General features: G+C 35.0%; 1 long non-coding RNA gene across 1 annotated transcript in view; it reads right to left on the bottom strand.

Moving 5' to 3' along the window:
- LOC106003899 overlaps positions 1–18,902 on the bottom strand; it is a 34,420-nt gene that overhangs the window by 13,094 nt on the left and 2,424 nt on the right. The gene's annotated exons all lie outside the window — the stretch shown is intronic.

Below are 18,902 nucleotides of genomic sequence, written 5' to 3'. Positions count from 1 at the left end.
ATCAACTTTGGTTTCATATATACCCCTGCCATTAACTCCCCATTGGCACTGGATTCTTTTGAAGCAAATCCCATGATTTCATTTCATTCATAATTATATTAGTGCATATCTCTGAAAGAGAATTTTTACCATAACAGCAACATCAATACTAGACTTAACAATTAGCAACACTTCCTTAACATCATCAAATATCCAGCCAATGTTAAAGTTTCTAGTTGTTTCACAACTTGTTTTTTTCTATAGGTGATTAATTTGCTTTGGGATCCAAATGGTACCCAAACATTACATTTGATTGCCATATCTCTTAAGTCTCTCTCTCTCTTTTGAAGAGCCAACACTTTATTAGGTTAGATAAGACCTACACAGTTACATTTGAAGTAGAAATTGACATATGACAAAAGACATGGAGAACTAAAGTAAAATAGGAATTCAGAAATATCTTTTAGTAAGAGTCACCAAGAATAATATTGTTCTGAAAAGAAAATACAGTGGAATAGTACATGATACTTATTACATCCCTTGTAAATGACAAAGGATTCTTAAACTTCTAAGCACTCAAATACCTTTCTGTATCTAGGAGATCCAATGCCCAAATATACACAAAAAGATGAAAATACATTTATACCTACCTTGTTTACAAATTCCTAAAAACTTGATTATGGTAAATTTTAAACATATAACAGTAAACATAGTACCCTTGATAAGCTTCAACAATAATCATGACTAATCTTGTTTCATACATAGCCCCACTCATTTATCCTCTCCCGTATTATTTTGAAGCAATTCCAGACATGCTACCATTTGATCTGTAAATACTTTAGTATTTATCTCTAAAAAAGATAAGCATTTAAAAAAATATAACAAAAATCCCATTATCACACCTGTACTATTAACAACAAAACCTACATATCATTAACAATCTAGTGTTCAAATTTCCAGTTGTCATAATAGGGCTTCTTTCATACAGTATGTTTGTTTGACTGAAGACCCCAGTAAGGCCTACAAATTATAATCAGTTGATAGTTTCTTAAGCCTCTTTTACCGCATAGGTTCTCCCACCATTTCTCTTTCCCTCCCTTGTAATGTACATATTTATTAAAGAAACTGGATCCTACAGTATATTCTTGATATATTGGACTTTGCTGACTACAGCCCTATGATGTCATGTAACATGTTCTTCTGCCTTCTGTATTTCCTATTAACCCAGTAATTATCCTAAAGGATTGATCTTGTACAAGGTTGGTTCTTTAAAAAGATTGCTTCATAGGTGGTGTTATATACTTCCACCAGGAGTCACATAATAACTGATTATCTATCTACCTGGTATGTAGACACTTAGTGATGATCACTGTCCACAGCAGCACTACCCAAGATGAATATAACATGAGCTACACATGTAATTTAGAATGTTCTAGTACCCCTATTTTTAAACAGTGAAATCAATTTAATAATATATTTTATTTAACTCAATATATCCAAAATATTATCATTTCAACACTTACGAAAAATTTATTTTCAGATTAACTTTTCAAAGTCCTGTGCATTTTTTCCACTCATAGCTGGTAGGTGTCGGAAGCTGCTTGCACCGGTCCATGAAGGCTGAGCATCTCATTCCAGCTTTATGGGATGGGATACATGACATCCCACTGGGTAGCTAAAAACTGGCCACAGTGGTAGTATTTATATCACAGCAAATATCACAAAGCAGATTTTTTTTTCCCTCCATCTCAGAGAGCCAGTTATTAGATGTTTACCAGCACAGCACTGCTTATAACACATATCACCTTGGACCAGCCTCATTTCAAGTGCTCAATAACCATGGATAACTAGTGGATATTGTACTGCATAGCTCATTATGGCATCTGCGGCTGAGTGTAATATGTTCTATCATTCCCTCTCTGTTCATTAGCTGGAATAATTCTATAGATTAAAATTTTCCTCATTAACTATTTAACTATCTTTATGTATTGTAAATTTAAAAACAACATATAGCCTCTTTTCCTCTGTTAATTAGTGTTCAAAATAATGAGTTGACTCCCTAGCAAAAGTACCCAATTCATATTTTTTGGTAGTGTTATGAACTCATAGATTCTAACATATTTGACTGTTTCAATCCGTTGCATTTACTATTCTTATTGATGCCCATATTGTCCCGCCTTTGGCCACTGGAAGCTTCCTGAAGTTCAGAGCCCACATTTCAGACTGCTAAGCTACCACTAACACCAGTCAGACTGTATGTCTCATAATTTCAACCACTAGAAAGCGACTGACCTTATTTTCTAGACAAAAAGTTCAAAAAGCCTGGGATTTATTGGTCCAGCTTGTTTCAAGTGCATACCACTATGTCCAGCAGTGTCACATGGGAACTTGGCAGCTCTGTTAGGAATCAAGGGAGGAGCTATCCAAGAACCATTGCTTGGTAGACAAAATAATAGATGTCCACAATAACATATTTTAAAAATGACACAGAAAATTTTAAAGCACGTCGTCCTTTCCATGTGCACCGACTGGCTGCCTTGTTTATTCATTCATCACATATCTACCAAGAACCTTTGACAGGCCTGGAACTATTATTCCAACTGTAAAAGTTAATTTTAAAAAACATACACCTATATGAGATTCTTGAATCCCTAAAGATTTTTGACTTTCTCTAACTGAAAGAGAATGAGTGTTAAAAACACTGAAATGTTTCAGAAAGTAGGCATAGGTCCTTTGGAAAATAGCAAAGAAGGCATAATTGCACATAGTTAAGACAAAGAGCATCCTTTTTGTTTCATATGAGTCAAGGAAAAGGCATTTTTCACTCAGATTGCCCCTTGGACATGAAAACTAAATTTTACATTAAATGATCTCATTTTAAATTTATCTATGGTAAAAATTAAATGGGACAATAAAACAGCTCTAATGGAGAAACTGTGGCCCCTCAGACTTCCTAGTATCCTGCCACTGAGATCTCTGAAGGCACTAACATTCATCCAACATCCCTACTAATCAACTGAAGATTGGACAGTTGGGTATTTTAGTCATGGTCATATGCTTGTATAATTTTCTGAGAGCAAAATATGAAGAACTTATTTTCTAGTAAAAACAGAATGCACAATAACCAAAACATTCAAAGAATGAATTGTTAAAATTCACCAGGTACTCCAAAATAAGCAAAGAAGTATTTTCATGATTTCCTTTTTAAAAACAAAAATATCAGTAAGGTTTCAAAACTTAAACTTAACTGACCTTAAAGTTACAGTTGTCTTTAAAACAAAATTATAGTTGTCTTGTAATATTTAAGGTTTTTCAATAAACTTATTGCACAAGTACATTTGTAGATGACTTAACAAACACACACAACCATAAAACATGCTGGCAGGGAAAATAATTACCCTGGGGGAATAAACAGGGAAAATTAACCAGGCAAGGGAAGGCCTAGATTCCAAGACCTCCATAAACAAGAAATTGTTCATAAAATAAAATAAAATAAAATAGTTCATTTTATTCTAGAAACTTGGTTCTTTTTTGTGGTTGAGGGGAAGCCTAGGAGATAATGTAGGGAGCATAAAAATATTATGACTATATTTACAATTTTTCATTCAAAATGGAAATACTATTATTGGGAAAAATATATATATATACCTTTAGAACTCAAATGATGTATTTTATTGAAGACTAGCAATAAAGGAAAGAATAGGGCATAACTAGCCATTCTTTCTAGTTTTGTAATACTGATTATTCTAATTGTCTTGTGTTTTGAATAACAGTAAACATGTGTATGCAAATAAAATTTCTTGGGCTTTCTCAAAAAATTAATTAATTGATAAACAGTAATACATTTTTGCAGATTACCCTTGTAAGAGGGGCTTGTACTTCTACAGGAAAATTGTTTCGGTATTTTCTTTTTTCTTTTGGTCTAAATACTTTCATTTAGAAATGTGTTATTTAATAGTTCTGATTTGGTTAGCAACCTTTAAATATCCTACTTAGTCATTTATGATAATTTGGCATTAAAGATGAGTAATTATTTATATTTGCTATACTCATTTGAATTATAAGTTTCAGTGATTTCTAGGGGATTTAAAAGTACACATAAGAGTTATTATCCTTGCTTAGTCACTACATTTTATACTCTCCATATCAATATAATCTGTTGCAAATTCAAATTAATGATATTACTGCTTCTATAAAGATTTTATTTATTTATTTGACAGAGAGAAATCACAAGTAGATGGAGAGGCAGGCAGAGAGAGAGAGAGGGAAGCAGGCTCTCCGCTGAGCAGAGAGCCCGATGCGGGACTCAATCCCAGGACTCTGAGATCATGACCTGAGCCGAAGGCAGCGGCTTAACCCACTGAGCCACCCAGGTGCCCCGATATTACTGCTTCTAATTGTGTTCTACTGCATGAACTAATAATGATACACTGTTATTTTTTCAATCAATATCTACAGAAAGACTGCCAATATAAGACACTATGTTAGTCTGTTATGGATCCAAAAGTAAATATGACATGATGTTCCTTTAGATAATTCATAGCGTGGTGGTTTAGGCAAATCATATATAGGCATGTTAACCTAATATGGGAAGGGCAAAGATAAGTAGGGGTCCTGGGTATTACAAAGGCACAAATGGATGTGTGTGTGGGTGGGTGGGTATGTGTGTAGGTAGATAGGTAGGTAGGCAGAAAAGACTTTTTTAGAAAGAGATAACTGAGGTAGGTTTTATCAAAGAATAATTAGTAATTAATCAAATGATGAGAAAGAGGGTAGAAAGGAAGGTGTTCCAATAGCACCACTGTTAGAGAGCAAAGTGAAAGATAAGAAGTGGAGGGAGATGGTAAGAGATTAAAACAGAAAGTCCGAGAGAGGCCAGATCATAGAATTATTGAATTCCATGGTAAGGAGCTTGAACTTTATCTCACAATGATGATGATTCACTAGAATGGTTAAATAGGGAGACAAAAGTGCAAGATAATGACAGGGCCAGACCAGAGACTTAAAAGACTAGTTAAGAGGATGTTAGTATTCAGGATGAGAGAGGATGAGAGAAGATGAGAGCCTAAACTAGGACAGTGACAGCAGAAGTGGGGAGTAGGAAAAGGATTCAAGAACTCATTAGGAAGTAAAATGCATTAACAGCTGAGGATTGATTCAATGTGGGAAATACAGAAAATGGAAGAGTCAAAGACAATTGTGAAACATAGCACCAAACCCAGAACAACAGAGAATACAGGAGAAGGAGTAGTCTTCAGAGGAAGTGAGGACTTCAATAATTTTAGATTTGTTGAGTCTGAGGTATAACTGAAACACTGAAGTAGCAGCCAATCAGCAGCTCTGCAGAAAGTTTTGAGGTACGGCTGTAGACTTGGTGAAATTACCAAGTGATAGCTAAAGTCATATCAATGGGTCAAGCAACTCAGAAAGATTGTAGAGATTTTTTCCCTCTCAACTCATGGTGAAGTTATACTTTTAGAGTGCTTGTCTCCACAATTAATTACAGACTTTATCTTTAATACCTATCATGACTGGATCAATCTACTTGATATATCTTGGAGGCTGTCTTCTGAGTCCAGACATGGAGGCTCATGTTAAGTGAAGAACCACAGAACAACAGAGATAAGCAAACAAAATATATAAATTAAATGTATTGACAGTTCTTCATGACTATTTCTTACATTCCAAAGGCTCAACAATACTCCCCAACATACTAATTCCTCAGTTTGTTCTACCTCTTAGTCCAGTTTTCTCACCAAACTCTATCTGGCAAAGATACCACTAAATTTTTAGTGAGTCAATTCTTTGTCTATTAATACGTCATTGGACAATATGCTATCAAAGTAACAAACAGGAATAGTACCGTAAGATTTCTTGTGGAACTTTCAAAGTAGCAGCTGAATTCTTTGATTAGTTAAAAAAAAAAACACTATTATTTTTGTTGACTTTTAAGTTAAATCAAAACTATTTCCTGAGAAGCTCCAAGGAAAGAACCATGAATAAAACTCTTATAATGACATTTCATAATCATGTGTGGCAATCATGCAGATTAACACTGACACAATTTCCAAGAGCTACTAAAGATAGACCTTATGCAATTGGGCAAAATAAGTGGGTGGGTAATTTTTTTTAAGTAGGGCCATGACCTCTAAGATCTTCTGTTGTTTTCACTATGATCTATAAACTGAACAAAGTGCTCTTTTCTTTCTCAGAGAAGGAGTCCATTACTTGTCTGGGACCAAGGCATTGTATAGGAATGAAGGTATAACTTCTGTTGTTTCTAGTGGCAAATATGCCTCCTCTCCTATGCCTCATGTCCAGCCAAGGTAAACAATTGCTATGGCAATTCATATTTCTAATTTTGGACAATTCTAATTTGCCACAACATTTTTTGATGATCTAGGACTCTGTTGCAGAATCCTTTTAATCACATTGCTCAGCAATAATTAAATTGCTACCAATCAATTGAACTGACAAGCAAGGTGGAATTTGACTGCCACTGCTGGTCAAGACCTTCCTTTTTTACACTTGATTTAAGGCAGGCATCAAATGTAATTTCCCTTGAGATAAAAAAGTGAACTGAGAATACAAAGATAACCAGAATTGCATTCTTCCTTCAAGGAGCTCACAAGGGAGTGGGGGTACAGACATGCAGAATAAGTGACGTTCTTTTACACTCATGTTTTAATCTAATTCCACAATTTAAACCAGAAAGGGGAGATGGAAAAGAACACATGCTTAATCTATGTCATCCTATGCAAGTACATGGAAGTACAAAGTTTTTACCTCCCACCCAAAACCGAGACCAGGGCAGATAAATGTATTTCATTCAGTCACGGTATTGAGAATGATCTCTACAAAATGTCACTATCAAAAGGGATTTAATGTTAACAATAAATAAGAAAAAATAGTTAGTTAGGCATAAATAGCCAAAATAACTGGTTTACTAGAGATCTGTATTTGACATGGAGCAAATCCAAGCACAACACTGGGATACGTGAAGTTACTACACAAAAAATTTAAGAAGAGTCTTCCATGATCCTCAAAGTGAATCTGAAAAGTACAACATCCAGCAATGGACTCTGTAAGTTAAAGAGAGATGTGAAGAAAGTGGAAAGGATTCAACAGAGAGTCACAGAGATGATTAAAGGGTTGGGGAAATGGGAGCTAGAAATTATTTAGCCTAAGTTAGAGAAGACTACCAGGTTTCTTAATAACAGTATTCAAGCCTAGGAAGGGTTGTTATATACAAGATGATGAACAGTTACTTTCTATCTCAACTGAAGAGTGGACAAAAGAAACAGACTTTGATTTCAGCATGAAATATCTAAGTTAGACATAAGGAAGAACTTTCAAGAATGAGGGTTATTGGATAAGAGACCTTAGGGTCCTCTTATTACACCTGTTTCTTAAATGATGCTATTTCACATGGTCCTTTTAAAATTATTCTTCTTTTCACTTTGTCCTTCATTTATTTCACTTACACTGATTTAAATTACCTATTATAACTGATAATCCCCAAACACAGATATGTTTGGGGTATTTATATATAATATATATTAGTATATTAGTATATATTAGTATATATATAGTATATACACAGTATACAGTATATTATAGTGGATAGTATATACAATATACACTATGGTATAGTATAGTTTATATATAGTATACTATAGTATACTATATATACTATATTATACTATGTATAATTTCATTAAATTTTACTATAGTAAAATTTAGTATAGCATATATACTATATATTTCTCCAATCCAGATTACTTTCCAAATGCCTCCTGGACATCAGGCTTCTATCCTTTACCTGTTCTACTGCAATAGCATCATAACTGATAACTGTCTCTCCAGTGTTCAATTCCACCCTCTGGTCTATGTAATGGTCTCAACCTTTCTATTTACAAGCTAACCCAATCATTGCCCGGCTTACAATTTTCTGATAGATTCCCACCATTTACTTGTCTTCCATCATTTGGTCCCTTAACCTTTCCAATATCAACACTATCTTTCCCCCAAATGTTATTAATTACAAGATAATTTCACTCCTTTTATCCCATTGTGATTTTACAGGTCTGTACTTTTTAAAGTCTTGGTATGCTTTACCCCTCCTAGAACACACCTTCTGCCTTACTTCTGTGTCCAACTTCTACTCTTCTGTTCCAGAAATCGTCCAATGTGAGGATCACATTGGATTAGTGATCCTCAATAAATGCTTATGGATTTCCATTAAAACTTCCCTTGAATACTTTAATGTCATAGTTAGTATTAGCAGGAGCCTTTCCAGACTTCAGATTCAGTAACTGCTCACTTAGAAAACATCTAGGGAGCTTGCTGAAAGAATCTAGTGATCAACCTTCAAAAGTGGCATATATATCAGAGTCTTGTGTTTATCACACCTGATTCCAGCTGCTGCTTCTCTGACACTCCTTGCACCATTTCCTTGGGCATTTCCACCTCACTGCCACTACTGGACCCAGTGCTTTTTCTTCCATCTCTTGGCCTGGTACAATTATGGATACAAGCTTGGGCACTTTATGTGCATCCTCTCCAACTCATTTCTTATGAATCACTCCTATGAGGCAGGATCGGTATTGCCCATTTTATGGGTGAAAAAGTCACCACCTACCCACAGATGACATACAAATATATATATATATAATATATGCATGTGTGTATACACATCTATTTATGAGACATATGTATCCTATGAGCTGTAGCCTACTTAATATGCCTCATAAAGATCTCAAAAGAAACTCAAAATGAAATTTCCAAACGTGATTTTATAACTTTATCCCCAAACTTCGCTCTTCTGATGTTACCTGTTTTAGTGACTGGTGCCGGACACTATCCTCTGCACTTCACTCTTTTTAATCCCTACATCCAATCCATCACCGTTTATAAAACTTTTCCTCCCAGATAGCTCTTAAATTTGTGCAGTTCTCTCCACCTTTACCCTTATTAATCTGGCTGACGTTTTCATCATCTCTTATAATAGCCTCTATTTCCTTTGTCCTCATCTTATCTGTTATCAGCAGCCAAGATGATCTGAAAATCCAAATCTGATCATGCTACTTTATGCTGTCCCTTCTTCCTACTGCATTCAAAAGCCCCTTAGCAGCTTCCCACTGCTCTTATCAAAAAGACAAACTTAAAACTGCTATTCAATGGATCACATCCACTTCATCTTAAACCCACCTCTTCTTACATCTTGCTCCCACTCCCTCAACTACTCTGGCCACCGGTGCTTGCCTTTTATCCTTCAAACCTGTGATCGCCCATGCTTCTGCGGGCCTCTGCACAGGCTGGAAAGCCATCTCTCTCGTCTCTACTTCACCAAGTTAACTCTTAATCATCCTTCAGATGCCACTTTCCCGAAGAAATCTTCTCTGATCACCCTCAAAAGCCAAGTCTTACCTATTACAAGCTCCAAAACCATGTATTTTCTCCTTCTTTTTTCTCTTCCTCCTTCTTTACATTTGTTTTTGTGATATTTGATTGTCAACTTCCTTTTAAGTGTTATGAGAGCAAGAACTGTCTATTCTTGCTTTTATCTCTAGTCCTTCTCTCTGCTATCTGGCATGTAGTGTTTGAAGAATTGAATAAATTAACCTGCTGGTTTGTATTTGCTAGGCATGAGCTAAGTGCTTTATGTGTATAATTTCATTAAATTTTCACAACAGGGACGCCTGGGTGGCTCAGTTGGTTAAGCAGCTGCCTTCGGCTCAGGTCATGATCCCAGCGTCCTGGGATCGAGTCCCGCATCGGGCTCCTTGTTGGCGGGGAGCCTGCTTCTCCCTCTGCCTCTACCTGCCATTCTGTCTGCCTGTGCTCACTCTCTCCCCTCTCTCTGATAAATAAATAAAATCTTTAAAAAAAAAATTTTTTTTCACAACAGACTTAGAAGGTTACTGCCTTTCTATTATTAGCTCTATTTTAGAAATGAGAAAACCAGTGTCTAGAGATATTTGGTAATTTCCCCAAGTGTCACAGGTTGAAAACTGAAGTCTTCTACGGTAAAACCATAAACCCATCCCTCGTGGATACCTTTGTAGACGTAAGTGTATTAACTAATGTGACATTCAGCACATGAGCAGGAAGAAGTCTCTGAATTACAAATTGATCATTTGTGTCTCTTCAGCAAACCTGAAAATCCTGAAATATTTAAGAGTCAACAACAGAATCCCACGGTTGTTAGGTCAGGTTACTTAAACAGAAGAAAAAAGTAGGCTGGACCTGAATTGTACTTGTTCAGTGAGCCTAATTGTTCCACTGACCAGTGAGGCATAATAACTTAGCACAGTACAACACTGACTGTGACTGGCCTGGGGGAATGGATCTCAAAGCAGCCAAAAAACTCACCAAGCCAAAATGATTTAATTCTCATTTCACCAAAAGGAAAACAACTCACCTCACTCGTGTCAACTATCCTTGTTCATGCAGAAGACTCTGCTGAGCCCTTCTAAGGAGTGTAACTCCTTTGCGCAATTTATCCGAAGGTGATTATGAATTTTTCCTTTTCCACCCACACTGTCGGGTCCACTCATTTTGAGAACAGAGGCATGATGGCACAGCCATTCTTTATGACTCTTGTTGCAGGAGTATTATCTCAAAGTTTGAGGCAAATTTTATGTTGGTTGATCACGAATGCTTGGAAGAGCTTCATCTTCATTTCTGGAAGTTGTATTAAGGATTTCTAAACTATCATTATCATCTTTTATGAAATTACTTTAATCATTGACTACTGAATTCTCAATAGACCTGAGAAGCTGATGGATATGTAATCTTTAGGTTAGGATGGAGAAAATCTTTAGACATCCCACTAGCTTTTAGCTGAACTTCGAGAAGTAGAAATACTTTGTTGATCTCAATAATAGTGTCTTAGATCTGCAACTCACTTGGAGCATCTCCAAACTGGGCTTGTTCACTATATTTAAAACATGTTAGATTTTGGACATGATCTCAAACCAATTTAGAAGAGATTGGCAATTCATTATTTTTCAGTAGAACATTTACCTGGCAGGGTAACCTACTCTGTTTATGTTTACTAAAAGAATTTCTTCCTATGGATGAATCTATATAGGAGGCCAAGTTAAAGATAAAATTGTTGAATGAGCATATAATTAGGAATTAGATGTTATTAAGAAGTGTCTGATTTACTTATTTCCTTGCTTAAAATGTCTTTTAGTCTTCCCATCACTTTCAGGATTAAAAAAACCAATTCTTTATTCATGTCTCCTTGTTCTTTCTTTATAAATCTCACCTTGAGCAGTTGTAGAGTCTAAACATTCTGAACTACTTAAAATGGCCTTACTTTTAGGATAAATGCACTTTTATTTTGGCTAAATTCTTATGTTCATCTATATTCCCTAGCAATTCAATTTTTAAAACTATGTTTCCACAGCAATTTTATGTATCTCTATCAACACTTAACCATTATAATTATTAATTCACTTATTCCTCTCCTTCACTGAAAGATAAGTTTCTTGGAGGTTGGGACAATCTTATTAATCTGCTAAATCCAGATGTTTAGTTCACAGTAGAAACTCAATGTCTTTAAAGTGCTTGTTGGCTATGTCCACCACACTAGGTAGTAAACTGGCTATCTCCATTCCTCAGTAATTCCAGAATATTCTGTTTTATAAAATAAATATTCCTCTTTACATTCTATTAGACCAGTGATTCTCTCAGGGTTTTGAATTTTGTGCATTAGTAAAAATAACTTTTTAAAAACATTTTAAGGAGTATTGAAGAAAAGAACATTAAAAATAAAGCTACTGGGAGCCTGAGAAACGGCTACCACATCAAAAATAAAGCTACTGTCCATTAACACCATAATTTCAAAATATATCTTAAGTCTAAGGCATAACAAAGGATATCATTTAAAATAATCTTTTAAACTGAACAAATTTAACTTTATGAAAATTTTTCCTTATGAAAGTTTTTTCTCTTTTCACCTTCAGCTTATGAAAAATAGGTCATGTCTTCCCCCAAATAATTTTGAAATACTATGTATTTTACACATTTTTAAGGTAGCATCTGAGATATTTTCATAGTAAGTTCAAATTGTTGTAATGAACGTCATTTTTGGCATGTTACAAATACTGACACTACAAAATACCTTAGAAAACCTATCCATTGGATTCTATATACCATAGTTATTTAATACTCACCATTATTCATTTAAAAATATGAACAAGGGCACCTGGGTGGTTCAGTGGGTTAAAGCCTCTGCCTTCGGCTTGGGTCATGGTCCCCGGATCCTGGGAGGTCCTGGGATGGAGCCCCACATCTGGCTCTCTGCTTGGCAGGGAGCCTGCTTCCCCCTCTCTCTTCATGCCTCTCTGCCTACTTGTGATCTCTGTCTATCAAATGAATGGATAGAATCTTAAAAAAAAATATATATATATATATATATGAACAAGTAGTTGAAAAATTTACATAATTCCTTTTTATTTCCATTCCACTTCCAGAGTTTTATAATATGACATTTATACTTAGAAGTCAATTATCAACTGAACTTTAATTTTAAAAATTTCTGTAACCTTAAATGTTATAAAATATCCTGAAATGAGTTAGCATTATAATTACTAGTGCACATTTGGTCAAAGCAACATAAATATATTGGTATTAAACATGATATAAACATTTACTGAAAATACATTTCTTAGTTAGCTAAGTTTCTTCAACTAATTAATGTGGTCAGAATTTGTTTGCTAGGCTCAGAAAGGGTTTGTACAATAAAATACATTTTATTCCTTTTTTTCTTCTTTTAGAAGATGTGCTCAGACTACTTGTTCATGAAAAATTATGAATGATGGAAATAGAAGGGGTTTTGTTTTAGCTACGTCCCAAAATTCTTTAAACGCCTTCCAAGTTACGTGCAAAAAAGCCTTAGTGATTTATTGTTGAAAACTATTTTTAATGATTAACTGATACTTTGGTTAAGTCCTTCTTCAGTTTCATTGAAAGGAAAAGCTGAAAACCATTTGCAAAAGGGTTGCTAGGAAGTAATCAGGGACATTTTACTTCTGTCTCTGGTGCCCCTTTTCCATCCTGGGGCAATGTTAACACAGTAAGATTAGGAGTGGGTGAAAGGTGTGCCTCTTTTTGGTGAAAAGAAAAAAGGATGATTGGGCAAGGTAAGGCAGATTCTTCAGCAGCTCAGTTTTAGAAAAACAGTGCATATGGAAGTTGGAAGCCTAACCACTAACTCTCTTAAAAACTATCTATGCACAGCTTACACATCTCTTAGAAATTCCTGGTATACCTCCCGAGCTGAGTATACCCCATTTTGAGGAGCACTGGACTAGAACTGAAAGAATACTAATTCCATTAGCTTTAGTTTCAAAGTGTGGTATTTTCTTTTTCCATCTTTCTTTTATTTTTTATTTTTTTTTTAGATTTTATTTATTTGAGAGCAGCAGCACAAGCAGGGGGAGCTGGCAGAGGGAAAGGGAGAAGCAGATTCCCTGCTCAACAGGGAGTCTGACATGGATCCCAAGACCCTGAGATCATGACCTGAGCAAAAGGCAGATGCTTAAAGACTGAGCCACCTATGCGCCCCCAAAGTGTGGTATTTTCGGACTTTGACATTACCTCCAAATTCTGGGGGAAGTTAACTTATTTGGCATTTAAGCCCCCTATGAAATTATTGCATGAAGTTGTACAGAAAGTCCCACTTCAGGACATTTCTTCATAGCACTGTACCTTTATGTCCCTGACATCTTTCTCCCATGTTTTCTCACATGGTCCTTCTGAAGGTAAATGGTTTATATTTATAAACTTATAAAAGAGGATTGGCATGAAATCTCTGGCTATGGATCAGAGCCTAGTTCATCAACCGATCAGGAAAATGAATTTGTGAGCCAAACAGTATCTGTAAGCTAAATATTGATCTCCTATAAAAATTGATATTGCATATGTGGTTTTAGTAATTGAGTTTTCAATAAAAATAAATATTAAGGGGCACCTGGGTGGCTCAGTGGGTTAAAGCCTCTGCTTTCGACTCAGGTCATGGTCCCAGGGTCCTGGGATCGAGCCCCGCATTGGGCTCTCTGCTCAGCAGGGAACCTGCTTCCTCCTCTCTCTCTGTCTGCCTCTCTGCCTACTTTAAAAAAAAATTAATAAAAATAAATAAATAAATATTAAACCTCTACCCCTACTTTCATTGTTCTCATTCTCATTCTTTACAGCCAATATAAAAAATTCATATTGTAAAAATAGGCTACTTTTTTACAACTCACATACATGAAGAAGGCATTTTACTTTTTACTTCAACTTTCTCAGAGAACAGAGAGCTAACTCCTACTTGTGATTAATTAAAATGCAGAGATCACCTGAACTTAAAAAAAAGAAGACATTCTAAAAAATTAAAATGAAAAATAAAATGAAAACTGCAAACACAACATGGTTAGCTATCATTAAATTCTGAATTTTCAAATATTTTTAAAATGCTACTCACCTAATTTTTAATTTTTAAAAAAATTTTTAAATTTTAAGTAGGCTCCACACTCAACATGGGGCTTGAACTTATAACCATGAGATCAAGAGTCACATGCTCTACCAACTAAGCCAGTCAAAGCACCCCTGCATTTCCAAATACTTTTGATTAAAACCATAACTTCACAGGGACGCCTGGGTGATTCAGTTGATTAAACATCTGCCTTAGGCTTAGGTCAGGACCCTGGGATCCATCTGGCATCAGGCTCCCTGCTTGAGATAGATGCCTGCTTCTCCCTCTGCCTGCCACCCCCCCTGCTTATGCTCTCTCTCTGACAAATACATACATAAAATCTTTAAAAATAAATAAAACCATAACTTCACACATAAAGAAACATTTCATTTTTGTATATTTTTAATATAGTATAGTATAGTACAATATACTTTATAGAAATGCCTTACATTGTACAGCATGCAAATATTATCAATACCTAATCCCTACAGCATTTTTGCTCTACTAGTTTATTCTTTCTGACCAATTTACTCTATGTTTTAGCCTTTTGTTGAAAGTCCAAGGTTGTGTATACCTAGTATTTGCAAATTTGCTCATTCATATATTGATTCATTTGACCAATCCTTACTGATTGCCTGTGATGTCACAGTCCCTGTTTCTTGATGATGGAAATACAAATATTGAGCAAAACCATATATAGTCCTTGCCCTCATGGAATTTTGGTTTATAATCAATAATCAAATAATTATATATGTTTAAAAACTACAATAATGACAAGTCTGTAAAAGAGAATTAAAAAAATGCTAGGAGACTCTGCAACAGGATATTTGAATAATGGTGGGTATGAGTGGTTAGGAAAATTCATCTAAAGATGAATGTGAATTAATTAGGAGAAAGGAGGGAAAAACATTACTGACGGGGAACACCCTGTACAACGGCCAGGAAGGTAGGTAACAAAGCAAACACAAAGGAAAGAAAAAGGCTAGCTTTAGGAGGAGAGTGTCAGAGGCAGGGAGAAACCAGGCATGAGATGGAGCTTGAGTAGGAAAGTCAGCCAGACCTTGCTGGCCTGTACAGGCTGGCAAATAGAAAGTGTTTTGGGGGCGCCTGGTTGGCTCAGTGGGTTAAAAAGCCTCTGCCTTCAGCTCAGGTCAGGATCCTGGGGTCCTTGGATGGAGCCCAGCATTGGGCTCTCTGCTCAGCAGGGAGCCTGCTTCCCCCTTTCTCTCTCTGCTTGCCTCTTTTCCTGCTTGTGATCTCTGTCAAATAAATAAATAAAATCTTTAAAAAAAAAAAGAAAGAAAGAAAAGAAAGTGTTTTGATGTGCACACCAACAGAAAATAATTGAGACCTTTGCAGGGTTTTAAGCGTGAGTGTGGGTGGGTAGATAGGATCAGATTTGCATTTTGAAAAGATTACTGGCTTTGCTGTAGGAATGGATTAGAGGGCAGGGCGAGAATGTATGGTTTACTGAGATAGATGCTTCTCTGAACAAATACATGTAAACTTGAGAGTTTGAAACATCGGGTTTTAAGGAAATTTAGATTTTCTAAGAAAAGAAACCCTGGTTTTTGTCTTTTAAATCTTTCATGTTTATTTTTTAGGGGCAAGGCAAAATTGGTTCACAGTGAGTAGAGAAAAGGAAGAATGAATAAAATTCCTTCTCAGAAGTCCTGGGATAAAGCATGTCATCGATTATCAAAGTTAACTTTTCCTCCCAAAATGAAAATTGCTGTATTTTTTTGGAGCATATACCTAATATAAATTATATTCTCAATAAACAGCAGTACAGAAAATGTGTCAAGAAATTTTTTTAAAAACTGAAATTCAACTACTGAGAAAATTAACGGCCCCATTCATAAAAAGATAGTGACTATCCTTTTAAACTACTTCCATGCTAGTATTCATATATGAACTTATGCATATATTCTAGGGACCATGGTTATCAATAAACATTAATAGAATGAATTAATTTTCTTATTATATATGTTAATACATTGCTTTTTTTTCACTCAATGATAAGCCATGGACTCATAAAATGCCACATTGTCCTTCCTAATGGTTGGTGAGTAATTCATTACAAACAAGTACCACAATTTAAGTAAATAACCCCACATTGATAGATGCTCAAGTTTTTTAGGCACATAAACAGTGCTCAATGAACACCCTTGCAAAGACATCTTAATATACCTGTCTAGGATAAATTTCTGGATAGGAAATTGCTGGGTAAAAAGATATATACATACATACATTTTTTTTTCCCTATTTGGATACATATAGCCAAACAGCCTACCAGATAAGTTATTCTACATTCCCAATTATATTTATTTTACTATACCTCTGGTGGATTAAAAATATACTTATCAACTGGTGTATTTTATGCAACAGTCCTCTGGTTACTGGCCAACATATCTTCCCACATGTAATAATTTGTATTCTTTCTTATATGGTTTACTACGTCTTTTGCACATTTTTTTTTTCTACTAGGTATGTGGTTGACCTACTGATTTATAAGAGACATCTGTATATTAGTGATAGTGAACCTTTCTCATATATACCCCAGATTTCTTTTTCCTGGTACACCTAAAAAAAAATCTTTATTATATCTCTGAAAAACAAGTTTTATAATTTTATATAGTCAATTACGTCAGAGATTTTTCTTTAATGCTCTTGTTTATGTGTTCTACTTAGAACTAGGTCTTTCACAGTAGAAATACTTCTCTAATTGTATTTTCTTTCTGTACTACTTACACTTTTGAGAGCATTTCTGGAGGGCAAGAAATAATACTAATGACTTTATTAAAATGTTTATAACTTTTGCAAGAAATTCTCCCTTTTGGATTTATCCAAAAGAAATAATAGAGACAAAGTTTTAGTTTCAAGAATATTCACTAAAGAATTATTTAAAATGACCAAAAAATCTATAAACAATGATAAGCCCAACAATAGAAGACTGGTTAATCAATTATGGTATTCTCCATAGCCATTAAAATGACACTAAAAATATTAATAACTATAAGCACAAATATCCTAAGACCCAATTCATAAATACCAAAAACAATTTCAGCTAGGTACCGAAAAAATGACTGTATTTACACAACAGTTGTTAGTTGTTACCAGAAAAAATGAGTGATCTTTTTTTCTTATTTTTTTCCCTTATGAGCATGTTTAAAGTATGAAAAAAGTTTAAAATTTAGTGTAGCCTATAATTATGCAGATAAAGTGTAGCACGTGTGTTTTAGTAGGAAAGGGTGCCTTAGACTAGAGGTTGTCTTCAACCTTACAAGCATAGCTTCTGCCTCATCTGATAATCCTGAGCAAGTTGGTTAACCCTTTTGTACTTGAGTTTCCTCAATCTGTTAAATGAGTATAATAATACTACCTTAATTTAATTTAGAAGGCAGGGTGTAAACTGTAATTCACTGTAAGCTACATAGAAAATGGTGTTCATAATATGATATTATTTATATTCAACTACATGATTATCATTGCTTTTTTGGCTTAAACCCCTTTCTTGAGGTAGGACTGACTACAAAAAAAATATACAAACCTTGTATTTCTTTTATTATTTCTTCAAGGGTTTTTTCTTTTTCTTTTTTCTTTTTTAGTAATCTCTACACCCAACATGGGGCTCAAACTCACAACCCTGAGATCAAGAGTAGCATGCTCTTCTGGCTGAGCCAGCCAGGACCCCTGCTGCACCCATTTAATGTACACAAACTAATGAATATGGAGATAAGTACACATCTGTGAAACCATCATCACTTCCTATGCCATCAACATATCATCCATTGTCTTCAAAAGTTTTCTACTGCCCACTTTATTTTTACTTTTTTTGTGAAGGACACTTAATACCCACATCCTTAGCAAAATTTTATACAGTACAGTATCGTTAAATATAGGCATGATGCTATACAGTAGATGTCTAAGACTATTCACAGGGCATAGCTGAAGCTTTGTACCCTTTGACTATCAGCTCTCATTTCCCCCTCCCCACCCCCAACCCCTAACAACCATTACTCCACTTTCTGCTTCTAGGAGTTTGACTAAATACCTCATAAAATAGTATCATGCAGTATTTTTCCTTTTGTGTCTGGCTTATTTTACTTACCATAATGTTCTCCAGTTTTATCCATGTTGTTGCAAATGGCAAGATTTCCTTCCTTTTTTTTTTTTTTTAAGGACAGAATAATATTCCATTGTATATGTATTTTTTTTTAACATAAATTTAGTGGAAACATTAGCTCAGTACTTTAAAAAATAACATCTCTTACTTAATAAGGAAAGAAAAAAGAAGAAACAGAAGAAAAAGTTGCCTACCAAAACATACTGCAAGGAAAGATAAATTATTCAACAAACATTTCCTAATTGCCTAATATGTGCTAAGCTGGGATTGGGGTAGGGGATTACAAGAGTGAGTAACACACAGTTACCATTCTCACATACTTCATTCTGG

This window comes from Mustela putorius, unplaced genomic scaffold, assembly GCF_011764305.1.
Source record: "Mustela putorius furo isolate JIRA1106 unplaced genomic scaffold, ASM1176430v1.1 tig00003846_pilon_pilon_pilon, whole genome shotgun sequence".
NCBI lineage: Eukaryota > Metazoa > Chordata > Mammalia > Carnivora > Mustelidae > Mustela > Mustela putorius.
This window is presented reverse-complemented; position numbering and strand designations above follow the sequence as displayed.